Raw genomic sequence first — 26,738 nt, forward strand, 5'->3', positions numbered from 1 at the left:
ACTGCTTCTTTAGCATATCAAACATATTTACATGATCACCAAAATGATTACTATGTATTATAACATTATATGAGTTTCTACCATTAAAAATGTAGAAAGAAAGCTGGACAATAAAGATATAACTTATGACCTTTACATCATTCTATTTTTTCATTGAATTATCTGGTATCTGACAATGACTTAGATGTAAAAATTAATTCATTTGATATTTATTTTCCAGTGAATTGTGTGGTATTATTAGATTAAAGAAAACTTATTACCAAGGGGATTACATATATAGATAGCATTTAATAAGGAATATATATATATATATATATATATATATATATATATATATATATATATATATACACACACATACATTTGTTTATACACATAAATTTAGAACTGCAAGGATATATGTAAAACATTCTAAAGTAATTTTTTTATGTGAGGAGGTATCAAAGGACTTGAGAGAATAAGAATAACAAGGAAGGTTCAAAGGTGCTTGAATCTCCCTTAAACTAACAAATAGAATAATAATTAAATGAGGAGAGATGGCTGGAATTGGTTGGGAGATAGAATGTGGTAGTGATTAGGGAGATCAGGTGTAGGGACTGATAGAGAGGAAGTGCCAGGTCAGCAAAAAATATTGGAAGTATGAGAGTGATGAGACATCTTGGTCATGTGTCAGAGATCTGAGATGTGGGACCCTCCAAGCAATCTTGGAAGAGTACTCTAAGTCTTCTGTCAGTGTGAGATTTGGAGAGTAAAATGACCATTTCCTATAAGCAAGCAGGACATCTAGTGGACACAAACCTCAAAATCTTCAACCCATATGTTCCCCTTCATACCACATTGAAGTGAAGAGACAGTGATGGAGGAGAGACGGAGGCAATAACTAACCAATGTCTAAACACCCTTAAGATTCATCCAATGTGCAAAAACCCATATTTGAATATACTTATGCTACCCTATCATGTTTGCAGTGAGAAACTAGCATAATTATCTTCTGAGATGCTCCACTAAGGAATTGACAGAAACATATACACAGAACCCTAGATAATCATTGTATACAGTTTAGGGTATCTTCTTAAAATTTGTGGGAAGGATTGAGAGACAGAAAATATACAAAAAATACAACTAACTTGGACACTTGGGAGCTGACAGAGATGAACTATCAACTAATGATTATTTTGGGGCTGCATATGAGCAACCTGCAAAAATGTAGCAAAAGTTCAGCCTGAAAATCCTGTAAGTCTGCAAGCACCTGGAGCAGGGGATATTACTGATGCTGTTACTTCCCTGTGCAACCTGTTTCCATGACTGGGAATCTTCTCTAGCATCACTTGGAGGACATGTACCAGGTCCTGCATTGATTTGATGTCAATATGAGTTGATACCCAGGGAGTTGAAGGGGTTCTCCTCCATCTCAGAAAGGAAGGGGAGGGGAGAAAATGAGGAGGTTCCATGTGAGGTGAGTAATCAGAATGGAGGTTTTACCCAGGATGTAAATTCAATGAATACAATAATAGAAAAAAATCATTCACCTGAACTTTTATTCTCAGGAATAAAACTCAATTTATGAAAATTCAAATTCAAACAAAGAAGGAAAACCCAGCAAAAAAAAATTCTGCACCTAAACACAGATACCAATACATTGTGTGCTTTTGTTTTTCTGAAATATCCTAATGTCATAATTTTCTAATAAATCATTTATTTGATGTCTTTGTAAAACCAATAATTGTATTGGCTCATTATTACTGTTTTGTCTATTAATATGAATGCTTCCTAACTTGAAGATATTTTATGATGTAACATTATAATGTAATGTTGAAAACCTCATGAATATGGATGCAAATGAGCCTATAATATAATGGCCTTTTTATTATGGTATGTGGTGGTAGTAATATATGCATTTCAAAGTAATTATGTTTATGTGTGAGACATAAGTTTTTTTCAAACTTAGTCACAAAAACTCATTAATATGACGCACAGAAGTCATTTGAGAAGTGAAAAAATGGATTACTGTACTGATAGTAACAGACTAGGTGAACCAACTATAATAGAATAGCCAAAAGACTTAGGGTAACTCTTCAAATAGGAAGCAGAAGAAACTAATAGCTAGTGAAAGGGAAAGCTGTGCAATGTTATATTAATAATATGACTTTACACCTGAAGTTCTGGTTACTAACCAACATCTATACAAGGATAAAAAGTGTTAATCATAGCATACATTCAGAACTTTTTTGGAACCCTCCCAAGAATACTTTAAGCTATAGGCAGTAAAGAATGCTTATGGTAGGAAAGCTCATTCATTTTTTATTTTAAAACATTTACTTAGAATTCTAATTTTTTATTAAGTTAAATTTAGTGAGAAATAAATGCCAAGTTTTAAGTCATCCTCACTTATATTGATATGTATGTACTTAAACAAAAAGAGCACTTTGTTCAGTATTACACCTCAAAATGAAAGCTAATATTATGAGGAGTACAGTTAGGCATTGCAACACAGGTAGGACCACTACTGTTGCTCAGAGAAACATCCTGGAAACGATCAGGAGGGAACCTTCCAGTTTCTGTCTGTGACTGAAGACCATCCTCTGCTACAGGGATCCTAGGAGGCACAGGGAGATTGAAAGCATTCCAGGAGTGTGAACAGGTTTGAAAGCACATTTAGGACCACCTCTGCTGCTCAGAGGAACCAGACCAAAACCCTGTGGACACAAACCCCAGGGACAGCCTGGGACAGGATACATCTGATATGTGTCTCTGCCCAGAGATGATCCTGATCCACAGAGCTACATACACAAATACTGCCACTATAGAGACTTTCTACCAGGCATGCTTATTCAACTGCATGTACAGGGAAGACCAACACTTCTATTCAAATACCTGGGCAAGAGGGACCGCCTCAAAGCCATCCGGACACAGGAATCAAGGATCAGATATCCTTGATCAGGGATCAATAATGTGGAAAATCCACGGTCAGAAACAGCAAGACCAGATAACACCAGAGATAGCCATAAGGTAAAAAGCAAATGCAAGAACATCACCAACAGAATCCAAAGCAACATGTTATCATCTGAACACAGTTCTATCACAAAAGCAAGTACTAAATACCCCAGCATTCCAGAAAAGCAAGATTTGGATTTAAAATCATAACTCATAATGCTGATAGATGACTTCAAAGAGGACAAAAATAACTTCTTTAAAGAAATACAGGAGCTTTTCTGTTCAGGAAAAATTTCCCTGTGCCCATGTGTTCAAGGCTCTTCCCCAGTGTCTTTTCTATTAGTTCAGTGTGTGTGGTTTTATGTGGAGGTCATTGATCCACTTTGACTTGAGCTTTGTACAAGGAGATAACAATGAGACAATTTGCATTTTTCAACATGTTGACCTCCAGTTGACTCAGCACCATTTGTTTAAAATGCTGTCTTTTTCCTCCCAGTGGATTTCTTTAGATTCTTAGTTAATATCAAGTGACCATTGGTGTGTGGGTTCATTTCTGGGTCTTTATTTCTATTCCATTCACCTTGTTGCCTGTTTTAGTACAAATACCATGCAGTTTTTATATCTGTTTCTCTGTAGTAGTTACTTGAGCTATTTCTCTTGAGGTCAGAAATGGTGATTCCCCCAGAATATCTTTTGTTGTTTAGAACAGCTTTTGCTATCCTAGGTTTTTTTGTTATTCCAAATGAATTTTCAGATTTCTACTTCTAGCTCTATGAAGAATTGATTTGGAATTTTGATGGGGATTGAACTGAACCTGTAGATTACATTCGTCAAGATGCTTTTCATTATATTATTCCTGGCAGTGCATTAGCATGGGAGATCTTTCTATTTTCTGAGATCTTCAATTTCTTTCTTCAGAGGCTTGAAGATCTTGTCATACACATCTTTCATTTGCTTGGTTAGAGTCACATCAAGGTGTGTAATATTATGTGTAACTATTGTGAAGAGTGTCATTTTCCTAATTTCTTTATCAGCTTATTTATCCTTTTATTAGAGGAAGGCTAGTGATTTGAATTAATTTTATATACAGCTACCAGTGGCTTATGCTCTAAGAACAAGAGTCCACAAAAGGGACCTGATAAAACTACAATGTTTCTGCAAGGTAAAGGACACTGTCAGTAGGACAAAATAGCAGTCAACAGTTTGGGAAAATATCTTTACCAATCCTACATCTGACAGAGGGCTAATATCTAATGCATAGAAAGAACTGAAGAAGTTAGACTCAGGAGAATCAAATAATCCAATTAAAAATGGAATACAGAGCTAAACAGAGAATTCTAAACTGAGGATACTCAAATGGCTGTGAGGCACCTAAAGAAATCTTAACATCCTTAGTTATCATGGAAATTTAAATCAAAACAACCCTGAGATTCCACCGCACACCAGTCAGAATGGATAAGATGAAAACCTCAGGGGGCAAGAGATGCTTGTGAGGATGTGGAGAAAAAGGAACACTCCTTCCTCACTGGTGGTATTTCAAGGTGTCAAAACCACTCTGGAAATTAATTGGTGGTTCCTCCGAAAGTTAGACATAGTATTACCTGAGTACACAGCTATACCATTCCTGGAATTTTACCCAGAATATGCTCCAACATGAAATAAGGACACATGCTCCAATATGATCATAGTAGCCTTATTTATAATAGACAGAAGATAGATAGAATCCAGATGACCTTCAACATTCAGAAAATGTGTTATATATTTATAAAATGGGGTACTACTCAGCTATTAAAAGCAGTGAATTTATGAAATTCTTAGGTAAATGGGTGGAACTAGAAAGTGTCATCTTGAGGGAGATAACCCAATTACAAAAGAACACACATTGTATGCACTCATTGATAAGTGGATATAAGCCCAAACCTCAGAATAAACAAGATGAAATTCAAAGACCACAGGAAGCTCAAGCAGAAGGAAGACCAACTTGTGAGTATTTTGTATTTTTCTGAGTAAGGGATCAAAATACTCACAGAAGAAGTTATGGAGACAAAGTGTGGAGCAGACACTGAAGGAAATGCCACACAGAAACTGTCCTACTTGGGGATTCATCCTATGAACATTCACCAAACCCTGACACTATTATGGATGACAAGAAATTCTTGACAAAAAGAGCATGTTATAGTTGTCTCAGGAGTTGCCCTGCCAGAACCTTATAGATACTGAGGCAGATGCTAGCAGCCAACCATTGGCCTGAGTGTGGGGTAACCAATGGAGGAGTTAGAGGGAGGACTGGAGGAGCTGAAGGGGTTTGCAGCTCCAGGGGAAGAACAATGATGGTGGGCAACCTGTGGCAAAGAAATACCTTGTCAGGCATCAGTGGAAGAAGAGGTCCTTGGTTGCATGAAGATTGGATAGATGCTCCAATGTGAGGATTCATGTGGGGTAGGTTGAAGTGTGTTTGGTGGAGGGGCATCTTCTTGGAGTCAGGGTGTGGGAGAATGGGTTGGGGGTTTTCTGAGAGGGAGAAAACTGGGAAAGGTATAATATTTGAAATTTAAATAAAGAATATATTCAATATTTACTTTCAAAAAAGAACACACATGGTATGTATTCACTGATAAGTGGACATTAGACAAAGAGCATGAAAATCCATTATACCACTCACTGACTGCAAGAAGCTCAAGAGGAAGAAAGACCAAAGTGTGCATGCTTCATTTGTACTTAGAAGTGGGAAGAAAATAAGTGAAGAAGAAGGTGGTGGGACTTGGAAAAAGGAGAAGAGGTTGAAAGGAAAAATCAGGTGTGAGAGGAGATGGAGAATATGTACAGAGGGGTCTGGAAATTGAAAAGAAGTGTGTAACATTAGTGGGGTAGGGAACTGGGACTAGAAACCAAAAAGTCCAAGATGACATGAAAGCAAGAGCGTCCTAGGACCCCACAGGTATGATCTTAGATGAAACACCCCACATCAGGAAGGATAGCAGGTCAAGAATGTATCCAGAGGTTAGGCATGCCCCCCAAACTCTGGTTGAGGAATGGGGCTATCCACCCATCTCCAAAATTTTAACCCAGAATAGCTCCTGTCTCAAGGAAATACAGGAAAATGGGTAAAGTAGTGGCTGAAGGAAAGGTCATCCAGAGAATAAGGAGCCATCCCACTTGCAAAACCAAACCCAGACATTATGGCGGATGCCAAGCGGTGTTTTCTGACAGGATCACAATACAGTTGTCTCCAGAGAGGATCTGCCAGATCCTGACCAATACAAATGTGGATGCTTGCTGCCAACCATAGGACTGAGCAGACAAACACCAATGGAGGAAATAAGCGAAGAACTGAAGGAACTGAAGGAGCCTTATCTGGCATCAGTGGGAGTGGAGGCCCTTGGACCTATGAATGCTTGATGGCCCAGTGTAGAAGAATACTAAATCAGTGAGGTAGGAGTGGGTATGTGTGTGGGGAACACTTTCAAAGATGCAATATAAGGGGCGAAAGGAATGGATAAGGGATTTGCAGTAATGAAACAGGGATAGTGGTTAACATTCAAAATGGAAATCAATAAAATATCCAATTTAAAAAATGAATAACTGTATAATCCACTTAAGAGGTTTGTTAAGATAATTAAACAAGATCGGACACACACACACACACACACACACACACACACACACACACACACAGAGAGAGAGAGAGAGAGAGAGAGAGAGAGAGAGAGAGAGAAGTGAAGGAACTGAACAAAACCCTCCTGGATCTAAAAATGGAAGTATAAATAATATAGAAATTACAAAGGGAGACAACTCTGGAGATCAAAAACCTAGGAAAGATATGAAGAGTCATAGATGCAATCATCAACAACAGAATACAAGAGATAGAAGAAAGAATCTCAGGTGTAGAAGATACCATAGAAAACACTGACAAAATAGTCAAAGAAAATGCAAAAAGCTTCTAACCCAAAACTTCCAAGAAATCCAGAATACAATGCGAAGATAAAACCTAAGGATAATAGGTAGAGAAGGGAACAAAGATTTCCAAATTAAAGGGACAGTAAAGATCTTCAACAAAATTATAGAAGAAAAGTTCTCAACCCTAAAGAAAGAGAGTCCCATAAAATACAAGAAGTCTAAAGAACTCCAAATAGATTGGACTAGAAAAGAAATTGCTATCATCACATAATAATCAAAGCACCAAGTGTACTAGAAAATTAAAGAATATTAAAAGCATTAAGGGAAAAAGGTCAAGTAACAAAGACAAACCTATCAGAAATACACCAGACTTCTCACCAGCGAACATGAAAGCTAGATCATCTTTAGGGGAAGATCTCATACAGACCCTAAGATAACACAAATGCCAGTCCAGACTACTATGCCCAGCAAATCTCTCAATTACCATAGATGGAGAAACCAAGAGGTTCCATGACAAAACCAAATGTGCACAATATCTTTCACCAAATGCAGCCCTACAAAGGATAATAGATGGAAAATGTCATCACAGGGAGTGAAAAAAAACACCCTAGAAAAAGCAGGAAAGTAATCTTCTTTGAACAAACTCAAAGAATATAACCTCTCATACATAAAAATAACAGGAAGCAACAATCACTATTCCTTAATGTATTTTAACATCAATAGCCTCAATAACCCAATAAAAAGACATAGATCCACAGACTGGATACATAAACAAGACCCAACATTTTGCTGCATACAGGAAACACACATCATTGTCAAAGAAAAGTACTACCTCAGACAATTTCCCAAGCAATGGTCCCAGGAAACAAGCTGGTATAGACATTCTAAGATCAGATAAAATCGAATTTCAACCAAAATTCACCAAAAAGGATAAGGAAGGACATTTCACGTACATCAAAGAAAAAATCTCCCAAGAAGAATTCTCAACTCTGAACAACTATGCTCCAAATGCAAAGACATCCGTTTTCATAAGAGAAACTTTACTAAGGTTTAAAGAACACATTGCACATCACACAATAATTACCAGGGACTTCAACATTCCACTCTCACATATAGACAGATAAGGGAAACAAAAATTAAACAGAGGCACAGTGAAACTACCAGAAGTTGTGGACCAAATGATATGTATAGAATATTTCTTCCTAAATCAAGAGCATACCTTCTCCTTACCACCTCATGGTACCTTCTTCAAAGCTGACCATATAATCAGTCACAAAAACAGACTCCAAGAGATATAAGAAGATTGAAATGATCCTATTCCTCCCTTAAGATCACTACAGATTCAGTCTGGTCTTCAATAGCAATACAAACAACAGAAATCCCACATACTCATGGAAGCTGAACAATACTCTACTCAATGATAACTTGGTCAAGGAAGAAATAAGGAAATAAATCAAAGACTTTTCCAAATTTAATGAAAATTAAGGCAAAACATAACTAAACTTATGGTAAGCAGTGCTAAGAGGAAAACTCATAGTTCTGAGTCCCTGCAAAAAGAAATTGGAGAGAGAATACACTAGGACCTTAACAGAACACATGAAATCTCTAGAACAAAAAGAATTTAATACACGCAAGACAAGTAGATAGTAGGAAATCATCAAACTCAGGACTGAAATCAACCAAGTAGAAACAATAAGAGCTATACAAAGAATCAACAAAACCAGCAGCTGGTTCTTTGAGAATATCAATATGATAGATAAACCTATAGCCAGACTAACCAGAGGACACGGAGACAATATCAAAATTAACAAAATCAGAAATGGAAAGGGAGATATAACAATGGAAATGAGGAAATTCTAAAAATCATTAGATTGTACTAACAAATCCTATACACAACACAACTGGAAAAGCTTGATGAAATGGACAATTTTCTACACAGATAACAAATACCAAAGGTAAGTCAGGACAAGAAAAAATACATTTAAACAGTCCATTAACCCCTAAAGAAATAAAAGCAGTCATTGAAAGTCTCCCAACAACAACAGCAAAAAAGATCAGGACAATATGGCTTTAGTGCAGAATTCTATCAGACCTTCAAAGAAGTCCTAATAGCAAAACTCTTCCGTTTCACCAAATAGAAACAGATGGAACACTATCCAATTTGTTCTAGAATATTAAAATTAAGCTGCTACTAAAATCACACAAAAATCCATCTAAGAAAGAAACGTGCAGACAAATTTCCATTATGATATAGATACAAAAATACTCATTAAAACTATTGCCAACCGAATCCAAGAAAACATTAAAATGATCATTCACCACAATCACTTAGACTTCATTCCAGGGATTCAGGGATGGTTCAATGTACAGAAATCTATCAATGCAAGTCACTGCATAAAGGAACTTAAAGAAAACACCATATGTCATTTCATTAGATGCTGAAAAAGCGTTTGACAAAATTCAGCATCCCTTCATGTTAAAAGACTTGTAAAAAATCAGTAACTTGAGGCTCATACCTAAACATAGTAAAAGCAATATACAGCAAAGCAATAGCCAACATCAAAATAAATGGAGAGAAATATTAAGCAATCCTACTAAAATCAGGAATAAGACAAGGATGCCTTCTCTCTCTATATCTATTCAATCTAGTACTTGAAGTTCTATGTAGAGCAATTAGACAAGAAAAGAAGATCAAAAGGATATGATTTGGAAAGAAAGAATTCAAACTATCACTATTTGTAGATGATATGATAGCAAAATTAAGTGACCTCCAAATACTCCACTAGAGAACTGCTATCATTGATGAGCAATTTCAGCAAACTGACCAGGTATAAAATTAGCTCAAGCAAATCAGCAGCCTTCCAGTACTCAAAGAATACACAGGCACCCTTCACAATAGTTAAAAACAAGATAAAGTATCTTGGTGTGACTCTAACCAAAGAATAAAAACATCTGCATGACAAGAACTTCTAGTTTCTGAGGAATGAAATCCAAGCAGACCTCAAAAGACAAAAAGATCCCCGACGCTAATGGATTGGCAGGATTAATATAGTAAAAATGTCCATTTGCCAAAATCAATATATCAAATCAGCGCAATCCCCATCAAAATTGCCACTCAATTCATCATAGAGTTAGAAAGGTCAATTTGTAAATTCATCTAGAATATCAAAGAACCCAGAAGAGCTAAAACTATTCTCAACAATGAAAAAACTTGATCGGGAACCAGCCTCCCATACCTCAAGCAGTACTACAGAACAGTAGTGAAAAAAAAATTTCATGGTATTGCTACAGTGACAGAATGGCAGAGGACCAAATGACCCTATCAAAAGTGGAATACAGAGCTTAAAACAGAATTCTCTAAGGAAATAAAAGGGGCCATAGAAAGTCTTTCAACCACAAAAAAGCACGGGACCAGATGGCTTCAGAGCAGAATTCTATCAGACCTTCAAAGAAGACTTAACACCAATGTTCTTTAAAGTATTCCACCAAATAGAAACAGAAGGAACACTACCAAATTCATTCTATAAAGCCACAATTACGCTGATACCAAAAGCACCAACTATCCAACAATGAAAGAGAATTTCATGCCAATATCCCTTATAAATTTCAATGCAAAAATACTCAATAAAATTATTGCCCATCGAATCCAAGATCATATCAAAATGATCATTCACCATGATCAAGTAGGCTTCATCCTAGAGAGGCAGGCATGGTTCAATATATGGAAATCCATCAATGCTATCCACTATATAAACAAAGTCAAAGAAAAAAAAACACATGATCATTTCATTAGATGCTGAAAAAGCATTTGACAAAATTTTGCATCCTTTCAAGCTAAAAGTCTTGGAAAGAACAGGAATTCAAGGCCCATAACTAAACATAATTAAAGCAATATACAGCAAACCAGTAGCCAACATCAAACTAAATGGAGAGAAACTTGAAGCAATACCACTAAAATCGGGGACTAGACAAGGCTACCCCCACTCTCCATATCTTTTCAATATAGTTCTTGAAGTCCTACCTAGAACAATTAGACAACACAAGGAGGTCAAGGGGAGACAAATTGGAAAGGAAGAAGTCAAACTAGCACTAATTGCAGATGATATGATAGTATATGTAAGTGACCACAAAAAGTCTACCAGAGAACTCCTACAGCTGAAAAACAACTTCAGCAAAGTGTCTGGTTACAAAATCAATGCAAGCAAATCAGTAGCCTTTCTATACTCAAAGGATAAGCAGACTGAGAAAGAAATTAGGAAAATAATATCCTTCACAATAGCCACAAACAGCATAAAGTATCTTGCTGTGACTCTAACCAAACAAGTGAAAGGCCTAAAAACAAGCACTTCAGATCTCTGAAGAAGGAAATCGAAGAAGACCGCAGAAAATGGAAAAATCTTCCATGCTCATGGATTGGCAAGATTAATATAGTTAAAATTGCCATCTTGCCAAAAGAAATCTACATATTCAATGCAATCCCCATCAAAATCCCAACTCAGTTCTTCATAGAGTTAGAAAGAGTAATTCTCAAATTTATCTGGAATAACAAAAAACCCAGGATAGCTAAAACTATTCTCAACAGTAAAAGAACATCTGGTGGAATCAGTATCCCAGATCTCAAACATTACTACAGAGCAATAGTGATAAAAACTGCATGGTATTTGTACAATGTCAGGCAAGTGGATCAATGGAATAGTATTGAAGACTCAGAAATGAACCCACATTTATGGTCACTTGATCCTCGACAAAAGAGCTGAAAACACACAGTGGAAAAAAAGATAGCCTTTTCAACATATGGTGCTGGTTCAACTGGAGGTCAGTATGCAGAAGAATGTGAATTGATCCATTCTTATCTCCTTGTACTAAGCTCAACTCCAAGTGTATCAAGGACTTCCACATAAAACCTGACACACTGAAACTAATAGAAAAAAAACTCGGGAAGACCCTTGAGGACCAGGGCACAGGGGAAATGTTCCTGAACAGAACACCCATAGTTTATGCTCAACGATCAAGAATTGACCAATGGGAACTCATAAAATTACAAAGTTTCTGTAAGGTAAAGGACACTGTCAAAAGGACAAAACGTCAACCAACAGATTTGGAAAGGATCTTCACCAACCCTAAATCTGATAGAGGGCTAATATCTAATATATAAAATGAACTCAAGAAGGTAGACCCCAGAGAACCAAATAACCCTATTAAAAAGTGGGGTACAGAGCTAAACAAAAATTTTTCACTTGAAGAACTTCAAATGGCTGAGAAGAACCTTAAGAAATATTCAGCATCATTAGTCATTAGGGAAATGTAAATCAAAACAACCTGAGATTTCACCTCATACCAGTCAAAATGGCTAAGAGTAAAAACTCAGGAGACAGCAGGAGTTGGCGAGGATGTAGAGAAAGAGGAACACTCCTCCACTGCTGGTGGGAAGGCAAGTTGGTACAACCTCTCTGGAAATCAGTCTGATGGTTCTACCAAAAACTGGCTATGACACTTCCAGAGGACCTTTCTATACCACTCCTGGGCATATACCAGACGAAACCCTGGCATTCAATGGGGACACATGCTTCACTGTGTTCAAAGTAACCAGAAGCTGGAAAGAACACATATGTTCCTCAATGGAGGAATGCATACAGAAATTGTGGTATATTTACACAATGTAATACTACTCAGCAATTAAAAACAATAAATTCCTGAATTTACTAGGCAAATGGTTGGATCTGGAAAATATCATCCTAAGTGAGGTAACTTAATCACAAAAGAACACACATGGAATGCAGTCACAGATAAGTGGATATTAGCCCACTGAATACCCAAGACACAATTCACATATCAAATAATTTCCAAGAAGAAGGAAGGAGAGGGACATTGAATGGCTTGATGCAGCATTGTTGTCTATTACTAGGACAGAGAAGTAGGAGGGGTTGATTGGAGAATGGGTCGAGGGAAGAGGGCTTATGGGAAGAGTAGGGAAGCAGGACAGCGAAAATCATTTGGAATGTAAACAACTAAAATGGAAAATAAAAAAAATAAAAAAATGAAAAAAAAAATTTAAACAAGCAAAATAGGAGCCCCTGCAAAAACAAAAAGTCATAAGAAACGCTTATATATAAGTAGAAATAATAGACACATGTATATTTACAATCAATAAACCCATAAAAAGAAATGTTCACAGAGTTAAACAAAGAATTCTCACCTGAAGAACTTCGGATGGCAGAGAAGCATCTTAAAAAATGCTCAACTTCATTAGTCATTAGGGAAATGCAAATCAAAACAACCCTAAGATTTCATCTTACACCAGTCAGAATGGCTAAGATTAAAAATTCAGGAGACAGCAGGTGTTGGAGAGGGTGTGGAGAAAGAGGAACACTCCTCCACTGCTGGTGGGGTTGCAAATTGGTACAACCACTCTGGAAATCAGTCTGGCGGTTCCTCCGAAAACTGGGCACCTTACTTCCAGAAGATCCTGCTATACCACTCCTGGGCATATACCCAGAAGACTCCCCACCATGTAATAAGGATACATGTTCTACTATGTTCATAGCAGCCCTATTTGTAATTGCCAGATGCTGGAAAGAACCCAGGTATCCCTCAACAGAAGAGTGGATGCAAAAAATGTGGTATATCTACACAATGGAGTACTATTCAGCCATTAGAAACAATGAATTCATGAAATTCTTAGGCAAATGGATGGAGCTAGAGAATATCATACTAAGTGAGGTAACCCAGACTCAAAAGGTGAATCATGGTATGCACTCACTAATAAGTGGATATTAACCTAGAAAACTGGAATACCCAAAACATAATCCACACATCAAATGAGGTACAAGAAGAAAGGAGGAGTGGCCCCTGGTTCTGGAAAGACTCAGTGAAACAGTATTCAGCAAAACCAGAACGGGGAAGTGGGAAGGGGTGGGTGGGAGGACAGGGGAAGAGAAGGGGGCTTGCGGGACTTTCGGGGAGTGGGGGGACTAGAAAAGGGGAAATCATTTGAAATGTAAATAAATTATATCGAATAATAAAAAAAAAAAAGAAATGTTCAAGAGCTATAACAAACACAAAAAACTACAAACTTTTAAAGTTAATCTCATGAAATAATATAATGTGACAAAGTAGTTCCAAAATAACCCTGAGTTTAGCTTATATTGTTTATATAACTTGCATTTAGGATACCCTTAAAACAGTATCACCATTGAGTTTTTGTATACACAGTGGGCATACAAAATTTAGAGTTGAGATTTTTTCACAATTTAAACATGGATGTATTTTTATTCTTCTTGATCAATCCATAGAGTAGGACCAGTGACATTATTCAAAATACTTTCTTTAGTGCAGTTTCCTGAATTTATTATCAAATAATCACATGTCCAAAGGTGTGTGCTTATTCATAGATCTTCAGTTAGATTCTTTACATCAAATACAACACCCATTAAGCCAACTTTTTAATAGAGGTATAGAATACAAAGTGAGATCTGAAAAGATGATTCTCCTTCTTGTTATTTCATTATTTATGGTTGTTTTATGTTTTCTTTTTTTTAATTCTAGACTGTGCTTTTTAAAGACAAGTCTATATAACTTGATATATTAAATGTAGATACTTCAGCAATTGAAGAGGATTAATTGGAGTTAACTCGGCTTACAAAGTGCATATCTTTCTCCAGTAAAGAATAACTATCCTCTTAAGAAGTATGGTACAATTTCAGATATTCCTGAATGAAAGAATAAATTCAAACAATAAGGGAATAAGATTAGAAAAAAATTGTTTAAAAATGAAATAGTAAATAAGAGAGAAGATGAAACTGTTAAATCCATTCAGTACCAGCTTAAGAACCAAAAGATAAGTCCAGTTACATAAATATTTCCTGTAGTCACAAAGCATCACAGTACATACAGATGAGGCAAAAGCAAAAAAGCTCATGTACAATATACTGAAATCACAAATATGTGTGTGTGTGTGCATATATATGCAGATATATTCAGTTAAAATATATTTAATAGAAAAATTTATGTGAACATATTAGAAACTGAACAAATCTGGACAAACCTGAACCAAATATAACCTAAGTCCAGTTATGTGATATAGCCAGTGATTGTAGAGAAAGAATGAATTAATACAACTGAAGGGTACCTGTGAAATGAGAGAGCTCCATCTAAAAATGGAAATGTTTTAGTCATAACCAATTTTATATCACTCAATTTTGTACAGCCTCAAATAGAAAAAAGAAAGAAAGATGAATTGTGTGGAATGAAGAATAGAATGCAAGAATTATTGTGGTATTTGCATTATCTATGAATTCTTTAGACTTTGGCAATTGTTGACACTGACATATTTGGCAACCTATTCTTCAGCATTATGAAGGGTCATGACATATTTTAATGCTGATTCTGTAAAGAAATGTAACATAGATAGCAGATAATTCTCATTAACTTTCCTCACACATTAGGTATTAGAGTAATAAATGAAGACATGGGAAGATTCAAAGTTGGCTCAAAAATATTTTGGTATTCTTGAATGGCATAATGATATTTCACTGGGTTAAAAAACAAATAGAATTGTATAAAATTTCAAAAATGACAGAATCCTGTTAATATAACATTCATATTTTTATAACTTCATTTAAAAAATCAAAAGTAAGGATGCACATTGTTTCTAATTTCAGAACACAGCTAAATAAAAGGCCAAAAGAAGAAGATAACAAAAACTCTGTAAATGCTTAATACCTTTATATATATATTAAACTAAAGACTTCAAAACAGAAGAAAATAAAGTTCATTTCATTAAATCAAAAAATGTCATATTGTTAAATAATTTTGATAGTCTCACATACTAATACATCACAATAAGGAACTGTGTCAACATATGAATAGGTCACAAAAATCTAAGGATTCTTTGCATAACCTACAATGAGTTTTATTAAAAATTACCATAATTACAACCCCTTTGCCCCATGACTGATGTGCTCTGTTTTTTAGGGTGGCATGCAAGACTATCCACTTGAATTCCTCTGTCTAGTTTGGCATTGAAAAAAATCAATAGGAATGTTAATATTTTACCTAACATGTCCCTTCTAGTTAAGATTGAATGTAACCTAATTGTGGATAATATGAAAAGAGCTTGGTCATTGGAAAAAAAGGAAATGATTCAAAATTACTACTGTAAAATAAGAGAAGATATTTAATTGTAATTATGAGACCTGTATAGATAACATCTTACAAACTTGGACCAATCCTTTACTTCTCCAAGACTCCAGAAGTAATTCATGGAATGTTACATTTATGGAAATACTATCTTTCCACAGTCTGAGATTCTGAGTACAAAGACAGACTAAGAGACAGAGAATTTATTTATATCACCTCTGGTCTATCAAACAAAAAGTTAGATATTTTCTTTGGCAATAATAACGACTTTATGACAAATAGGCAGGAGACTCAACATAATATGAAATGTTTTACCAGAAGACTTAGTTTATTTGTATTTGTATAGCAATTCACAAGAAATTGTATAAGATTTGAATAATCCGATGAAGAATCTATACTTTCTCACACTTCTATCATGGGCTATACCACATGTAGATCTTAGACTGGGCCTTGTGAATTTCATTTCTAAATAGTAATGCTTAAGGTAAGTATCTTTCAGCTTTACTGTGGGATTATTTTCATCTTCTAATTGACCAAGAACAGTTTCCTCATCTCTACCAGATGACTCCCAAGCAGATATCTCTACCACTAGCCATGGCATCCCTAGCAGTTCACTTCAGATGGAACTGAGTAGTAGTGATCATTACAGATGATGACTATGGAATTAAATTCCTTTCTGATTTGAGAGAAGGAATGGAAAGAAACTTTGTCTGCTTAGAATTTGTCACTGTTATTGCATATGATGAGATGTTATACTTTAAAATAATTCATAAATATTATCACCAAAACATAATGTCATCAGAAAAAGTTATAATTGTCTATGGGGATAAAGAATCTCCTGTACAATTGACCTTAATACTATGGAAATCTAAAAATATTTAGAAAATCTGGGTCAGTTTGTCCCAATTTGATATAATCACAATGAAAGGATATTTCAGGCATAAATCCTTACATGTAACACTTATTTTTCACATCAGCAGTCTAAGATGTCTGGTTTTGAATAATTTATTCAAACAGTGCACCCTTCTAACTATAGTAATGACATTTGTTTTGCTAAACTTTGGTGGACCTACTTTAAGAGTTCTTTGCCACCAACTAGTTGTACAACACTGAAGAATTGTGCAATGACAACCCTATTTAATTAATAGCCCCCCTTTGGAATGTCTATGAGTGAAACATATTACAACTTATACATTTCGGTGTATGCTGTGGCCCACTCGTTTGATGAGATGCTTCTGCAACAAGTAAGCACATGCTCACATGATGATGGAAAAGAATTGGAATTTAACTCCTGAAAGGTAATAATTCTTGCACTGAATGGCATATATATCATAGAGATCAATGGCAATCATTATGGGTATCATATAGTCAAAATCATTTAAATAAGTAATCTTTAACCTAAAATGCATATATTTCTATACTCTACCACTGTATAAGAGACATATAATGTTAGTATTATAATTTAAATTACAGCCAACAGTGGTATCTAGTCAGTATTTCACAAAATAAGTCATGAAATTTCATCCAATATTTCATTCATACAAGAATCTCATGAATTTAAAATTTGAAATTTTATCTCATGAAATTAATAAATGAAGTTAAGCATATTTCTTTTATTTTAACAGAAAGTTCTTAATTAAAGTAATTAATAGACCTCAAATAATTTTAAATAATTTTTCCATATTTAGAACAATTGAATAATTAATTTCCCTATCTTATGATCAAATAACACTGTTGGCAGATAATGAATAATTTATCACTACCCTCAAAACATAACATTTATATGTGCATGTATTATGGCATAAAATACAGTGAGAAAACAGTTGTAAAGCACAGTGAAATTTTAAATGTACATGGAATATATTTTACTTTTTTAGCACTAAATACTTTTGATAAAGGTGGGTGTTAGGTGTGGATAATGGATATGAGTTTCATTCCAAATTTTACAACTTCTGTACTTATATGTATGCATAGGTGAAACTAAAATGACAAATGTGATTATGATATTCTCTTTTCTGGAGACCATACAATTTGAAAATCCTGTTGGAGACATAATAAACATGAACCAGAATAGAAAACTGAATACAGAGTAGGACATTTTCTACATCATGGATTTTCTACAGCAGTATGGACTTAAAATGAAAATAGGAGGATTTTCTGGTCATTTTCCAAGTGGTCAGCAACTGTTTATGCCTGATGAAATGATAGAGGGGGCTTCAGATATAAAGCAGGTAGTCTTAATTTTTATGCTTTACTTGAAACAAAACTGCCTATAATCTTGTCTATTTTTGTTTTCTTTTTTTTATTCGATATATTTTTTATTTACATTTCAAATGATTTCCCCTTTTCTGGCCCCCCACTCCCCAAAAGTCACATAAGCCCCCTTCCCTCCCCCTGTTCTCCCACCCACCCCTTCCCACTTCCCTGTTCTGGTTTTGCCTTATATTGCTACACTGTGTCTTTCCAGAACCAGGGGCCACTCCTCTGTTCTTCTTGTACCTCATTTGATGTGTGGATTATGTTTTGGGTATTCCAGTTTTCCAGGCTAATATCCACTTATTAGTGAGTGCATACCATGATTAATCTTTTGAGACTGGGTTACCTCACTTAGTATGATGTTCTCCAGCTCCATCCATTTGCCTAAGAATTTCATGAGTTCACTGTTTCTAATGGCTGAATAGTACTCCATTGTGTATATATACCACAATTTTTGCATCCATTCTTCTGTTGAGGGATACCTGTGTTCTTTTCAGCCTCCGGCTATTATAAATAGGGCTACTATGAACATAGTGGAGCATATATCCTTATTACATGCTGGGGAATCCTCTGGTTATATGCCCAGGAGTGGTTTAGCAGGATCTTCTGGAAGTGAGGTGCCCAGTTTTCTGAGGAACCGCCAGACTGGTTTCCAGAGTGGTTGTACCAATTTGCAACCTCACTAGCAGTGGAGGAGTGTTCCTCTTTCTCCACATCCTCGCCAACACCTGCTGTCTCCTGAGTTTTTAATCTTAGCCATTTTGACTGGTGTAAGGTGAAATCTCAGGGTTGTTTTGATTTGCATTTCCCTGATGACTAGTGAAGTTGAGCATTTGAGTATCTTCTTCATTTACATTGTCAATGGTAAAACTTTCCCAATTTCCCCCCTCCCTAAAGCCCCCTCCCCAAAGATTCCCAACCCCTCCTCCCACCCCTTGCCCCTCTACCCGACACACTCCCAACCCCCTTCCATTTGTTTGAGGGCCTCTATTGAGCCTTTACCTGACCAAAGACGACTCCTCCCACTGATGCCCAACAAGGCATTCCTCTGTCACATTTTTGGCTGGAACCATGTGTACTCCTTGGTTGATGGTTCAGTCCCTGGGAGTCTTGGGGTGTCTGGGTGCCTGAAGTCATTGCTCTTCCCATGGGGCTGTAAACCCTTTCAGCTCCTCTGGACCACCCTCCAGATCCTCCATTGGGGACCCCAAACCCAATCGTTGATTGCTAGTTTCTGCCTCTGTATTTGTAGTGCACTGGCAGGGCCCCTCTACCCTGGAGACAGCCATGATATGCTCCTTTTGATACATACTTCTTGTTGTAGTGTCGGGGTTTGGTGACTGTTTATAGGATGGATCCCCAGGTAGGGTAGTCTCTTGGTGGCCTTTACTTCAAACTCTGCTCCACACATTGCCTCCCTTATTGTTCCTGTGAGTACTATGTTCCCTTTCTCAGAGGAACCATAACACCTTCAGTTAAGCCCTCCTTCTTCTTGAGCTTCCTGTGCTGGGTGAATTATAAATCGTTTATTTTGAGCTTTTGGACTAGCATCCACTTATTAATGAGTACATACCATATGCGTTCTTTTATGACTGGGTTACTTAGCTCAGGATGATACTTTCTTGTTCCATCCATTTGCCTAAGAATTTCATGAATTCATTGTTTTTAATAGCTGAATAGTACTCCATTAAGAGGAACAGTTCTTCATTGTTGGTGGGATTGCAAGCTGCTAAAACCACTCTGGAAATCAGTTTGGCGATTCCTCAGAAAATTAGACATAGTAATACCTATAGACCCAGCTGTACCACTTCTGGGCATATACCCAGAAGGTGCTCCTACATGTAATAAGGATACATGCTCCATTATGTTCATACTTGCCTTATTTATAATAGCCAGAAGCTGGAAAGAAGACAGAAGTACCTCAACAGAGGAATGGATACAGAAACTGTAGTGTATATGCACAATGGAGTACTATTTTTGTTTTCTTATGGAATAAAATTGTTAACATTTCCTTATTTATTGACTTCCACCATCCTACATTCTCTTTCTCTCTTTCTCTCTCTCTCTTTCTCTCTCTCCATCTATTTGATCTCTCTCACTCTCTTATAAGTGTTTCATGATAGAAAATTATGAAATATTCATAAGAGTTTTATTATTATTAAAAAGCAAAACAATTCAGGTTTGCCTTCTAACATGATAGAGAGATGTCTCAGTGGCTTTCTCTTGCGAATCACTGCATTGTTTGACACATATGTTAAAATTGTTTATGACTATAATATATCTGATTTTCTTCAGGCACTTCCTCTCATATGTAGTGTGCCTTGCATAACAGGACTCAGAAAATATTTTCAGGAGGATAAGGCTGTCTGCTGTTTTGAGTGCTACCATTGCCCAGAAAACAAAATTTCCAATGTGACATGTAAGGGTATGTTTTCTCAAAGTAATAAAATTGCTTATATCTCCAATATGCTCATAGTTCTAAAAAGTCTTTTGTAGAAGGGTAAAAATTTAAAAGTACAAAAATCAGTAACACTATGATTATGTATGAGTTGATATATTAAATCTCTGTCTCTTGGACTGTAATTTTGTTTCATAATTTTAGAAGAGAGGAAAACAATATTTCTTCAGTGTATTAAAGATTATGCATTTCTCATGATTGTATGCATTAATTTTATTGAAGGTATACAGACTTTGCCTTTTTGAATTTTAAACAATCACTACACATTGATGTTATATCATGTTTTAGAAGTATGAGTTTTAGAATTGTCCTATGGTAAATCAAAATTATCATTGACAGTTTGCATTTTCAACTGTAATGTTCTCTGACAGGATTTTAGTGCAGCATATGGAACTCTAAGTAAAAGCTTTTATTCTAAGATTCATATCTAGTATGCACAGATGTATAATAATCCAATAGCTAGTGGTATCTACATTCAGCGTAATAAAATATTTGAAATTGATTTTTCAAAGTAATAGTTCATTGGGATATGAATTATAGAATTAATTAATATTGAAGGGCTTAGAAATAGCCAAGCAACTAACTGATATACAAAGGTCCAGGCCAGGATGCAAATGATTCCACATGATTTGCATGTGAGGATTATGAAGATGAAGTATATGATTCAAAAACTCCTCTAAAATATTTATTATATTTTACTACACAACCAAAAGAGTACAGTAAAAATCAAAAATACTGAGTGATATATAAAAAAATACAATTTTATTAATGCAAATTACATTATAGCACATGTATCAAAATCAAACAAACACTCAAAATTATTGAATTTTGTGTTAGTTGAATACAGGACACTAAAATAAATTTTATTAAATTTGTTTTGCTCCTATATGTTTTCCTCATTTTTTGTAAATAGAGACTTCTCTCATACAGTATATACAGACTTGTTTCCAATCCCTCTAATCTTGACTTCTTCCTATATACCTCTCTCCCAGAACCATTTCCCTTTTATTTGATGTTCAGAAAATTGTGGACATCCAAAAGAAGATAGTCAAGGAGGAAAAAAGAAAATACAATAATACAAGCAAAGAATCATCATATCAAGGATGGACAGTCAACCCAATAGGAGTAAATGAGTTTCAAAGACCAGCAAACAGTCAGAGATATGTCTGCTCCTAATGTTGTGAGTTCCATAGAAAGTAATGCTGAAAGCCATACCTTAAATGCAGATGAGCTGGTGCAGACCTACTCAGGCTTCTTTCTAGATGCTTTAATTTTTGTAACTTACATGAGAGGCTGCCTAATTAGAAAGGTAGAATATGTTTTGTTGTATATTATTTTTTAATTTTTATTTGTTTTGTGTTCTGCATTCCATCAGTATTTTTTCCTTTTCCCTACACTATTCTTCTGAAGGGAAGGTCTCTATGAAGATGTCTAATTTATTCTCAGTCAATGCTTGACAGAGGGTTTATACATTTGCTTCTATCTATACTTCGGAAAGCTTCTCTGCAGATGCCAGGATATGGTACTGACCTACCTACCTACCGACCTACCTACATACCTACCTTCCTAACTATATACATATATATATGTGTGTGTGTGTGTGTGTGTGTGTGTGCATGTGTGTGCATGTATATATATATATATATATATATATATATATATACTATAATATATAATATATAAACAAATAATTAGAAATAATTCTTTAATTTTTTTTTCTAATTTTATGCTTTTATTGGCTATTTTCTTAGTTTACATTTCAAATGGTTACCATTTCCAGGTCACTCTTCAGAAATCCCCTATCCCATCCCCACTACTCCTCTCTGTGTGAGGGTGGGTTGCACCCACCTACGCACTGCTGTATTCCCACCAAATCATTTCCCCTACACTAGGGCATGGAACACCCTCAGGCCCAAGGACCTCTCCTCCTCTCAGTCCAGCAAGCCCATCCTCTGCCATATATGTGGCCAATGCTATGGGTCCCACCATGTGTATTCTTTGGTTGGTAGTCCAGTCCCTGGGATCTAGAGGGATCTGGCCTCTTGACTTTGTTGCTCCCTCCATGGGTCTCCATACCCCTCAACTGTTTTTGTCCCTTCTCTACCTCCTCCATCTGGTACCCCTACACTTATTCCAATGGGTGGCTAAAAACAGCTACCTCTGTGTTTGTCAGGCTCTGGTAGAGATTCTGAGGTGACAGCCATATCAGGATCCCATGAACAAGCCCTTCCAGGCATCTGTAATTGTGACCAGGTTTGGTGGCTGTATATGGGATAGATATACATCCCAGATGGGGCTGTATCTGGATGTCTTTCCCTTCAATCTGTACTTCACACTTTGTCTCTGCTCCTGTGAGTATTTTGCTCATCCTTCTAAGACGTACTGCAATACCCACAATTTAGTCTTCCTTCTTCTTATGCTTCATTGTTCTGTGAGTTGAAACTTGGGTATTCCAAATTTTGGGGCTAACATCCACTTATAAGTGAGTACATAACATGTGTGCTCTTTTGTGACTGGGCTGCTTCACTCAGGATTGTATTTTCAAGTTCTATCAATTTGCCTGCCAATTTGATGAAGTCATTTTTTTTTTAAATAACTGAATTCTATTCCACTGTGTAAATGTACCACATTTTCTGTAGACATTCTTCTGTTGAGGAACATTTGGATTCTTTCCAGCTTCTGGCTATTATAAATATAGTTTCTAGAAACATAGTAGAGCATGTGTCTTTATTAAATGTTGGGGCATATCTGGGTATATGCCCAGGAGTTGTATAGCTGTGTCTTCAGCTAGTACTGTACTATTTGGGATTTGATAATTCTCTGGAATATCTATTGTCTGGGTTATGACAATTCAGGTAGGTTATGCTCAATAAATGTCATGTATATATACAATCCACATGGTAATGATTTTTCTTGGCATGTAACAAAACAACCAATTGATAATAGGCAATAGGTATCATATGAAATAATTTTTACACACAAGTAATTTTCAGATATCAGACTATTCAATGATAAATGCCTGATTATATGGCATGATTCAACAGTCTGATGTTTAAATCTGATGTTATCTCTTTATTGTACAGATTGCTTGCTTCATTTTAATGGAAGAAAGCCACATATTAATAGAATACATAATATATGCTTTTATTGGCTATTTTCTTAGTTTACATTTCAAATGGTTACCATTTCCAGGTCACTCTTCAGAAATTCCCTATCCCATCCCCACTAGTCCTCTCTGTGTGAGGGTGGGTTGCACCCACCTATGCACTGCTGTATTCCCACCAAATCATTTCCCCTACACTAGGGCATGGAACACCCTCAGAAAACGAGATACATTAAATTAATATTTAAAGCTTTAGCATGTATTTTCCTAAACTACTTAAAGAATGTATGTGTGGTCTCAATAAAATAATGTAGCACTTTGGCAAGAATATGCAAAGAATCATCCCTGCACTGGAGGTTATGATACAGAAGACGTCCATAGAAACCATAGCCTTGTGCTTAGTGGTGTGATAGACAAAAAGAAAGGTGATCCAGACACTGCAGGACACCAGCATGCTGAATGCCAGGAGCTTGGCTTTGCTGAATGTGTCAGGCAGATTCCTGGCTAGGAAAGCTACAGTGAAACTTGATAGAACAAAAGAGTCTATGTATCCCAGGAGACAGTAGAAGTTAATCACTGAAACTTTGTTACAAAGAATGAGGATGTGTCCATGTACCATGTGTATATCAGCATCAACAAATGGAGGAGATGTTCTCTGCCAGGTTCCAAGAGAATCATTTGGATCAGAGTACATATGGGAAATGATGTAATTAGGTGCCCCTGAAAGCAGCATCTACCTCATTCTTCTTCCTGGAACAGTGATCTTAAAAGCTAGTGCTACAGTAATTGTCTTGGCTAAGACACAGTGAAAACAATGGCAAATATGGTCTCCTGCAGGATGCAGCTAGCCATACTCAGATGACCAATTCAGAGCAAGGAATAGATAAAACAAATTATGAGTGAGAAGACTAGGACATAGCTGAAAATTTCATTATTTACTTTGAATATGGGAGTGTCTTGTTGTTTCATGAAGACACAGAGTACAAAAGGTATAAGAGCAGAGAACCATAGAGAGTCATTCCAAGTATTCTTCATACACCAGATAGGTTACAACTTTCTTGAGGCAGTTAGTTTGATTTGTGTTGGCACACTAATCCTGTGAACACTTTACACATTGACCCATGTCTAGAATAGGAAGGTAAGTATTATCAGATTTAATTTTTCTAGAATAAACATATATAAGCTAAACCTAATTAGGTTTACATCTTGTGTTAGGTGCAAGCCTAAATATGGGAGCATTATAAGATGTGACCTTAATTTCCCATGCTTCTATTTGTTATGCAAGCTTTTGCTCATATTTATCTAATGTACTCAATATGTTTATTATGTTTTTCAAAAACAATTATGTCCTGTAGAATAATTTTTATTTGCCCACAATAGTATAGTTTAGATTTATCACTCATAGAATAACATCACACAATTTTCACTTAAAATACTGTATACTATGAAAAACAAGAATTTAGAAGGATATGTGTCAGGAAAAACTGTGGTTCTCCTTGAGGTTTCAAGCAGATATTTGGACATAGAAACTCTATCACATTTTTTCTTGGAAAAGAATTTACAGCCAACATTTTACTAAATCATTATAATCTCAAACTCTTTTCTATACATTTTTTCTTAAACATAAAATTATTTATAGTCTTTGACATTCATTATGGAAACTGACCTTTGAACAAGACATCATTAGAAAAAATCATAGTCAATAAAAAAAATAGAGTTTTGGAGTTTGGTCCAGTGGATATATCACAAAACCATAGACCTATAAATACTTGATGTTTGTCAAAGAAACCAAAAAATATAGTGGAAAAAAGACAGCGTCTTCAATAATTGGTCCTGCTCTAATTGTTTTTTTATATGTAGGAAAATGAAAATGGACCCATATTGATCATCTTGCATATATCTCAAGTCCAAGTTAATCAAATACCACAATCTAACAACTGATACACTGAATTTAATAGAATAGAATGTGGGAAATAGCTGTAAATTCTTCAACACAGAGGGACAGTTCCTTAACAGAATACCCATGGCTTAGACTACAATATCAAGAATTGATAAATGGTGTTTCTCAGCCATCCAAGTATTCCTCTGTTGAGAATTGTTTGCTTAGCTATGTCCTCCAGTTTTTAATATGGTTATTAGTTTATCTGGAGTCTAACTTCTTGATTTCTTTGAATATATTGGATATTAGCCCTCTATCACATGTAGGACTGATAAAGATCTTTTCCCAATATGTTGGATGCCACTTTGTCCTACTGACAGTATCCTTTGCCAGTCATAAGCTCTGCAATTTTACCATGTCTCATTTGTCAATTCTTAATCTTAGAGCATAAACTATTGGTGTTCTGTTCAGGAAAATTTCCCCTATACCTATGTCCTTGAGGTTCTTCCCTATTTTCTTTTCTATTAGTTCAGTGTATCTGGTTTTATGTGGAGGTTCTTGATCCACTTGGACTTGAGCTTATTATAAGGAGATAAGAATGGATCAATTTGCATTCTTCATCAGGATAACAACCAGCTCCATTTGTTGAAAATGCTGTTTTTTTTCTTTTTTTTCTTGTTTTTGTTATATAAAAGATTTTATTTTTTAAATCTATTAGATTATTACACAGCAAAACCACTAGGAAGTATGAAATATACTCTGATTTCAAGTTGAGATACTTAGAAAACAAATACTGTCTGAGAGAAGATAGGATAAGTAGATGTTAAGCCATGGAGTGCTGCTTACATGCACAGTAGTTTTAGTTGTTTTAGTAGTTTGTGTGTCTTGTAATGGTTTAGATCGAGGAACCTAGGGATGATGTGTGATGAGGGGAAAGAAGGTGGCAGGGAAGGATTTTAGCTTTTTTTGGTATATCTTTTATTTACATTTCAAATGATTTCCCCTTTTCTGGGTCCCCACTCCCCGCAAGTCCCATAAGCCCTCTTCATTCCCCCTGCTCCTCCATCTACCCC

The 26,738-nt window shown here is 35.8% G+C and overlaps 1 pseudogene; it reads left to right on the forward strand.

Moving 5' to 3' along the window:
* The first annotated feature begins 1,436 nt into the window (after positions 1-1,436).
* Positions 1,437-24,294, forward strand: LOC127685812 (vomeronasal type-2 receptor 116-like; annotated as a pseudogene).
* The last annotated feature ends 2,444 nt before the right edge of the window (positions 24,295-26,738 follow it).

This window comes from Apodemus sylvaticus, chromosome 1 (assembly GCF_947179515.1).
Source record: "Apodemus sylvaticus chromosome 1, mApoSyl1.1, whole genome shotgun sequence".
In the NCBI taxonomy this organism is placed as follows: Eukaryota; Metazoa; Chordata; class Mammalia; order Rodentia; family Muridae; genus Apodemus; species Apodemus sylvaticus.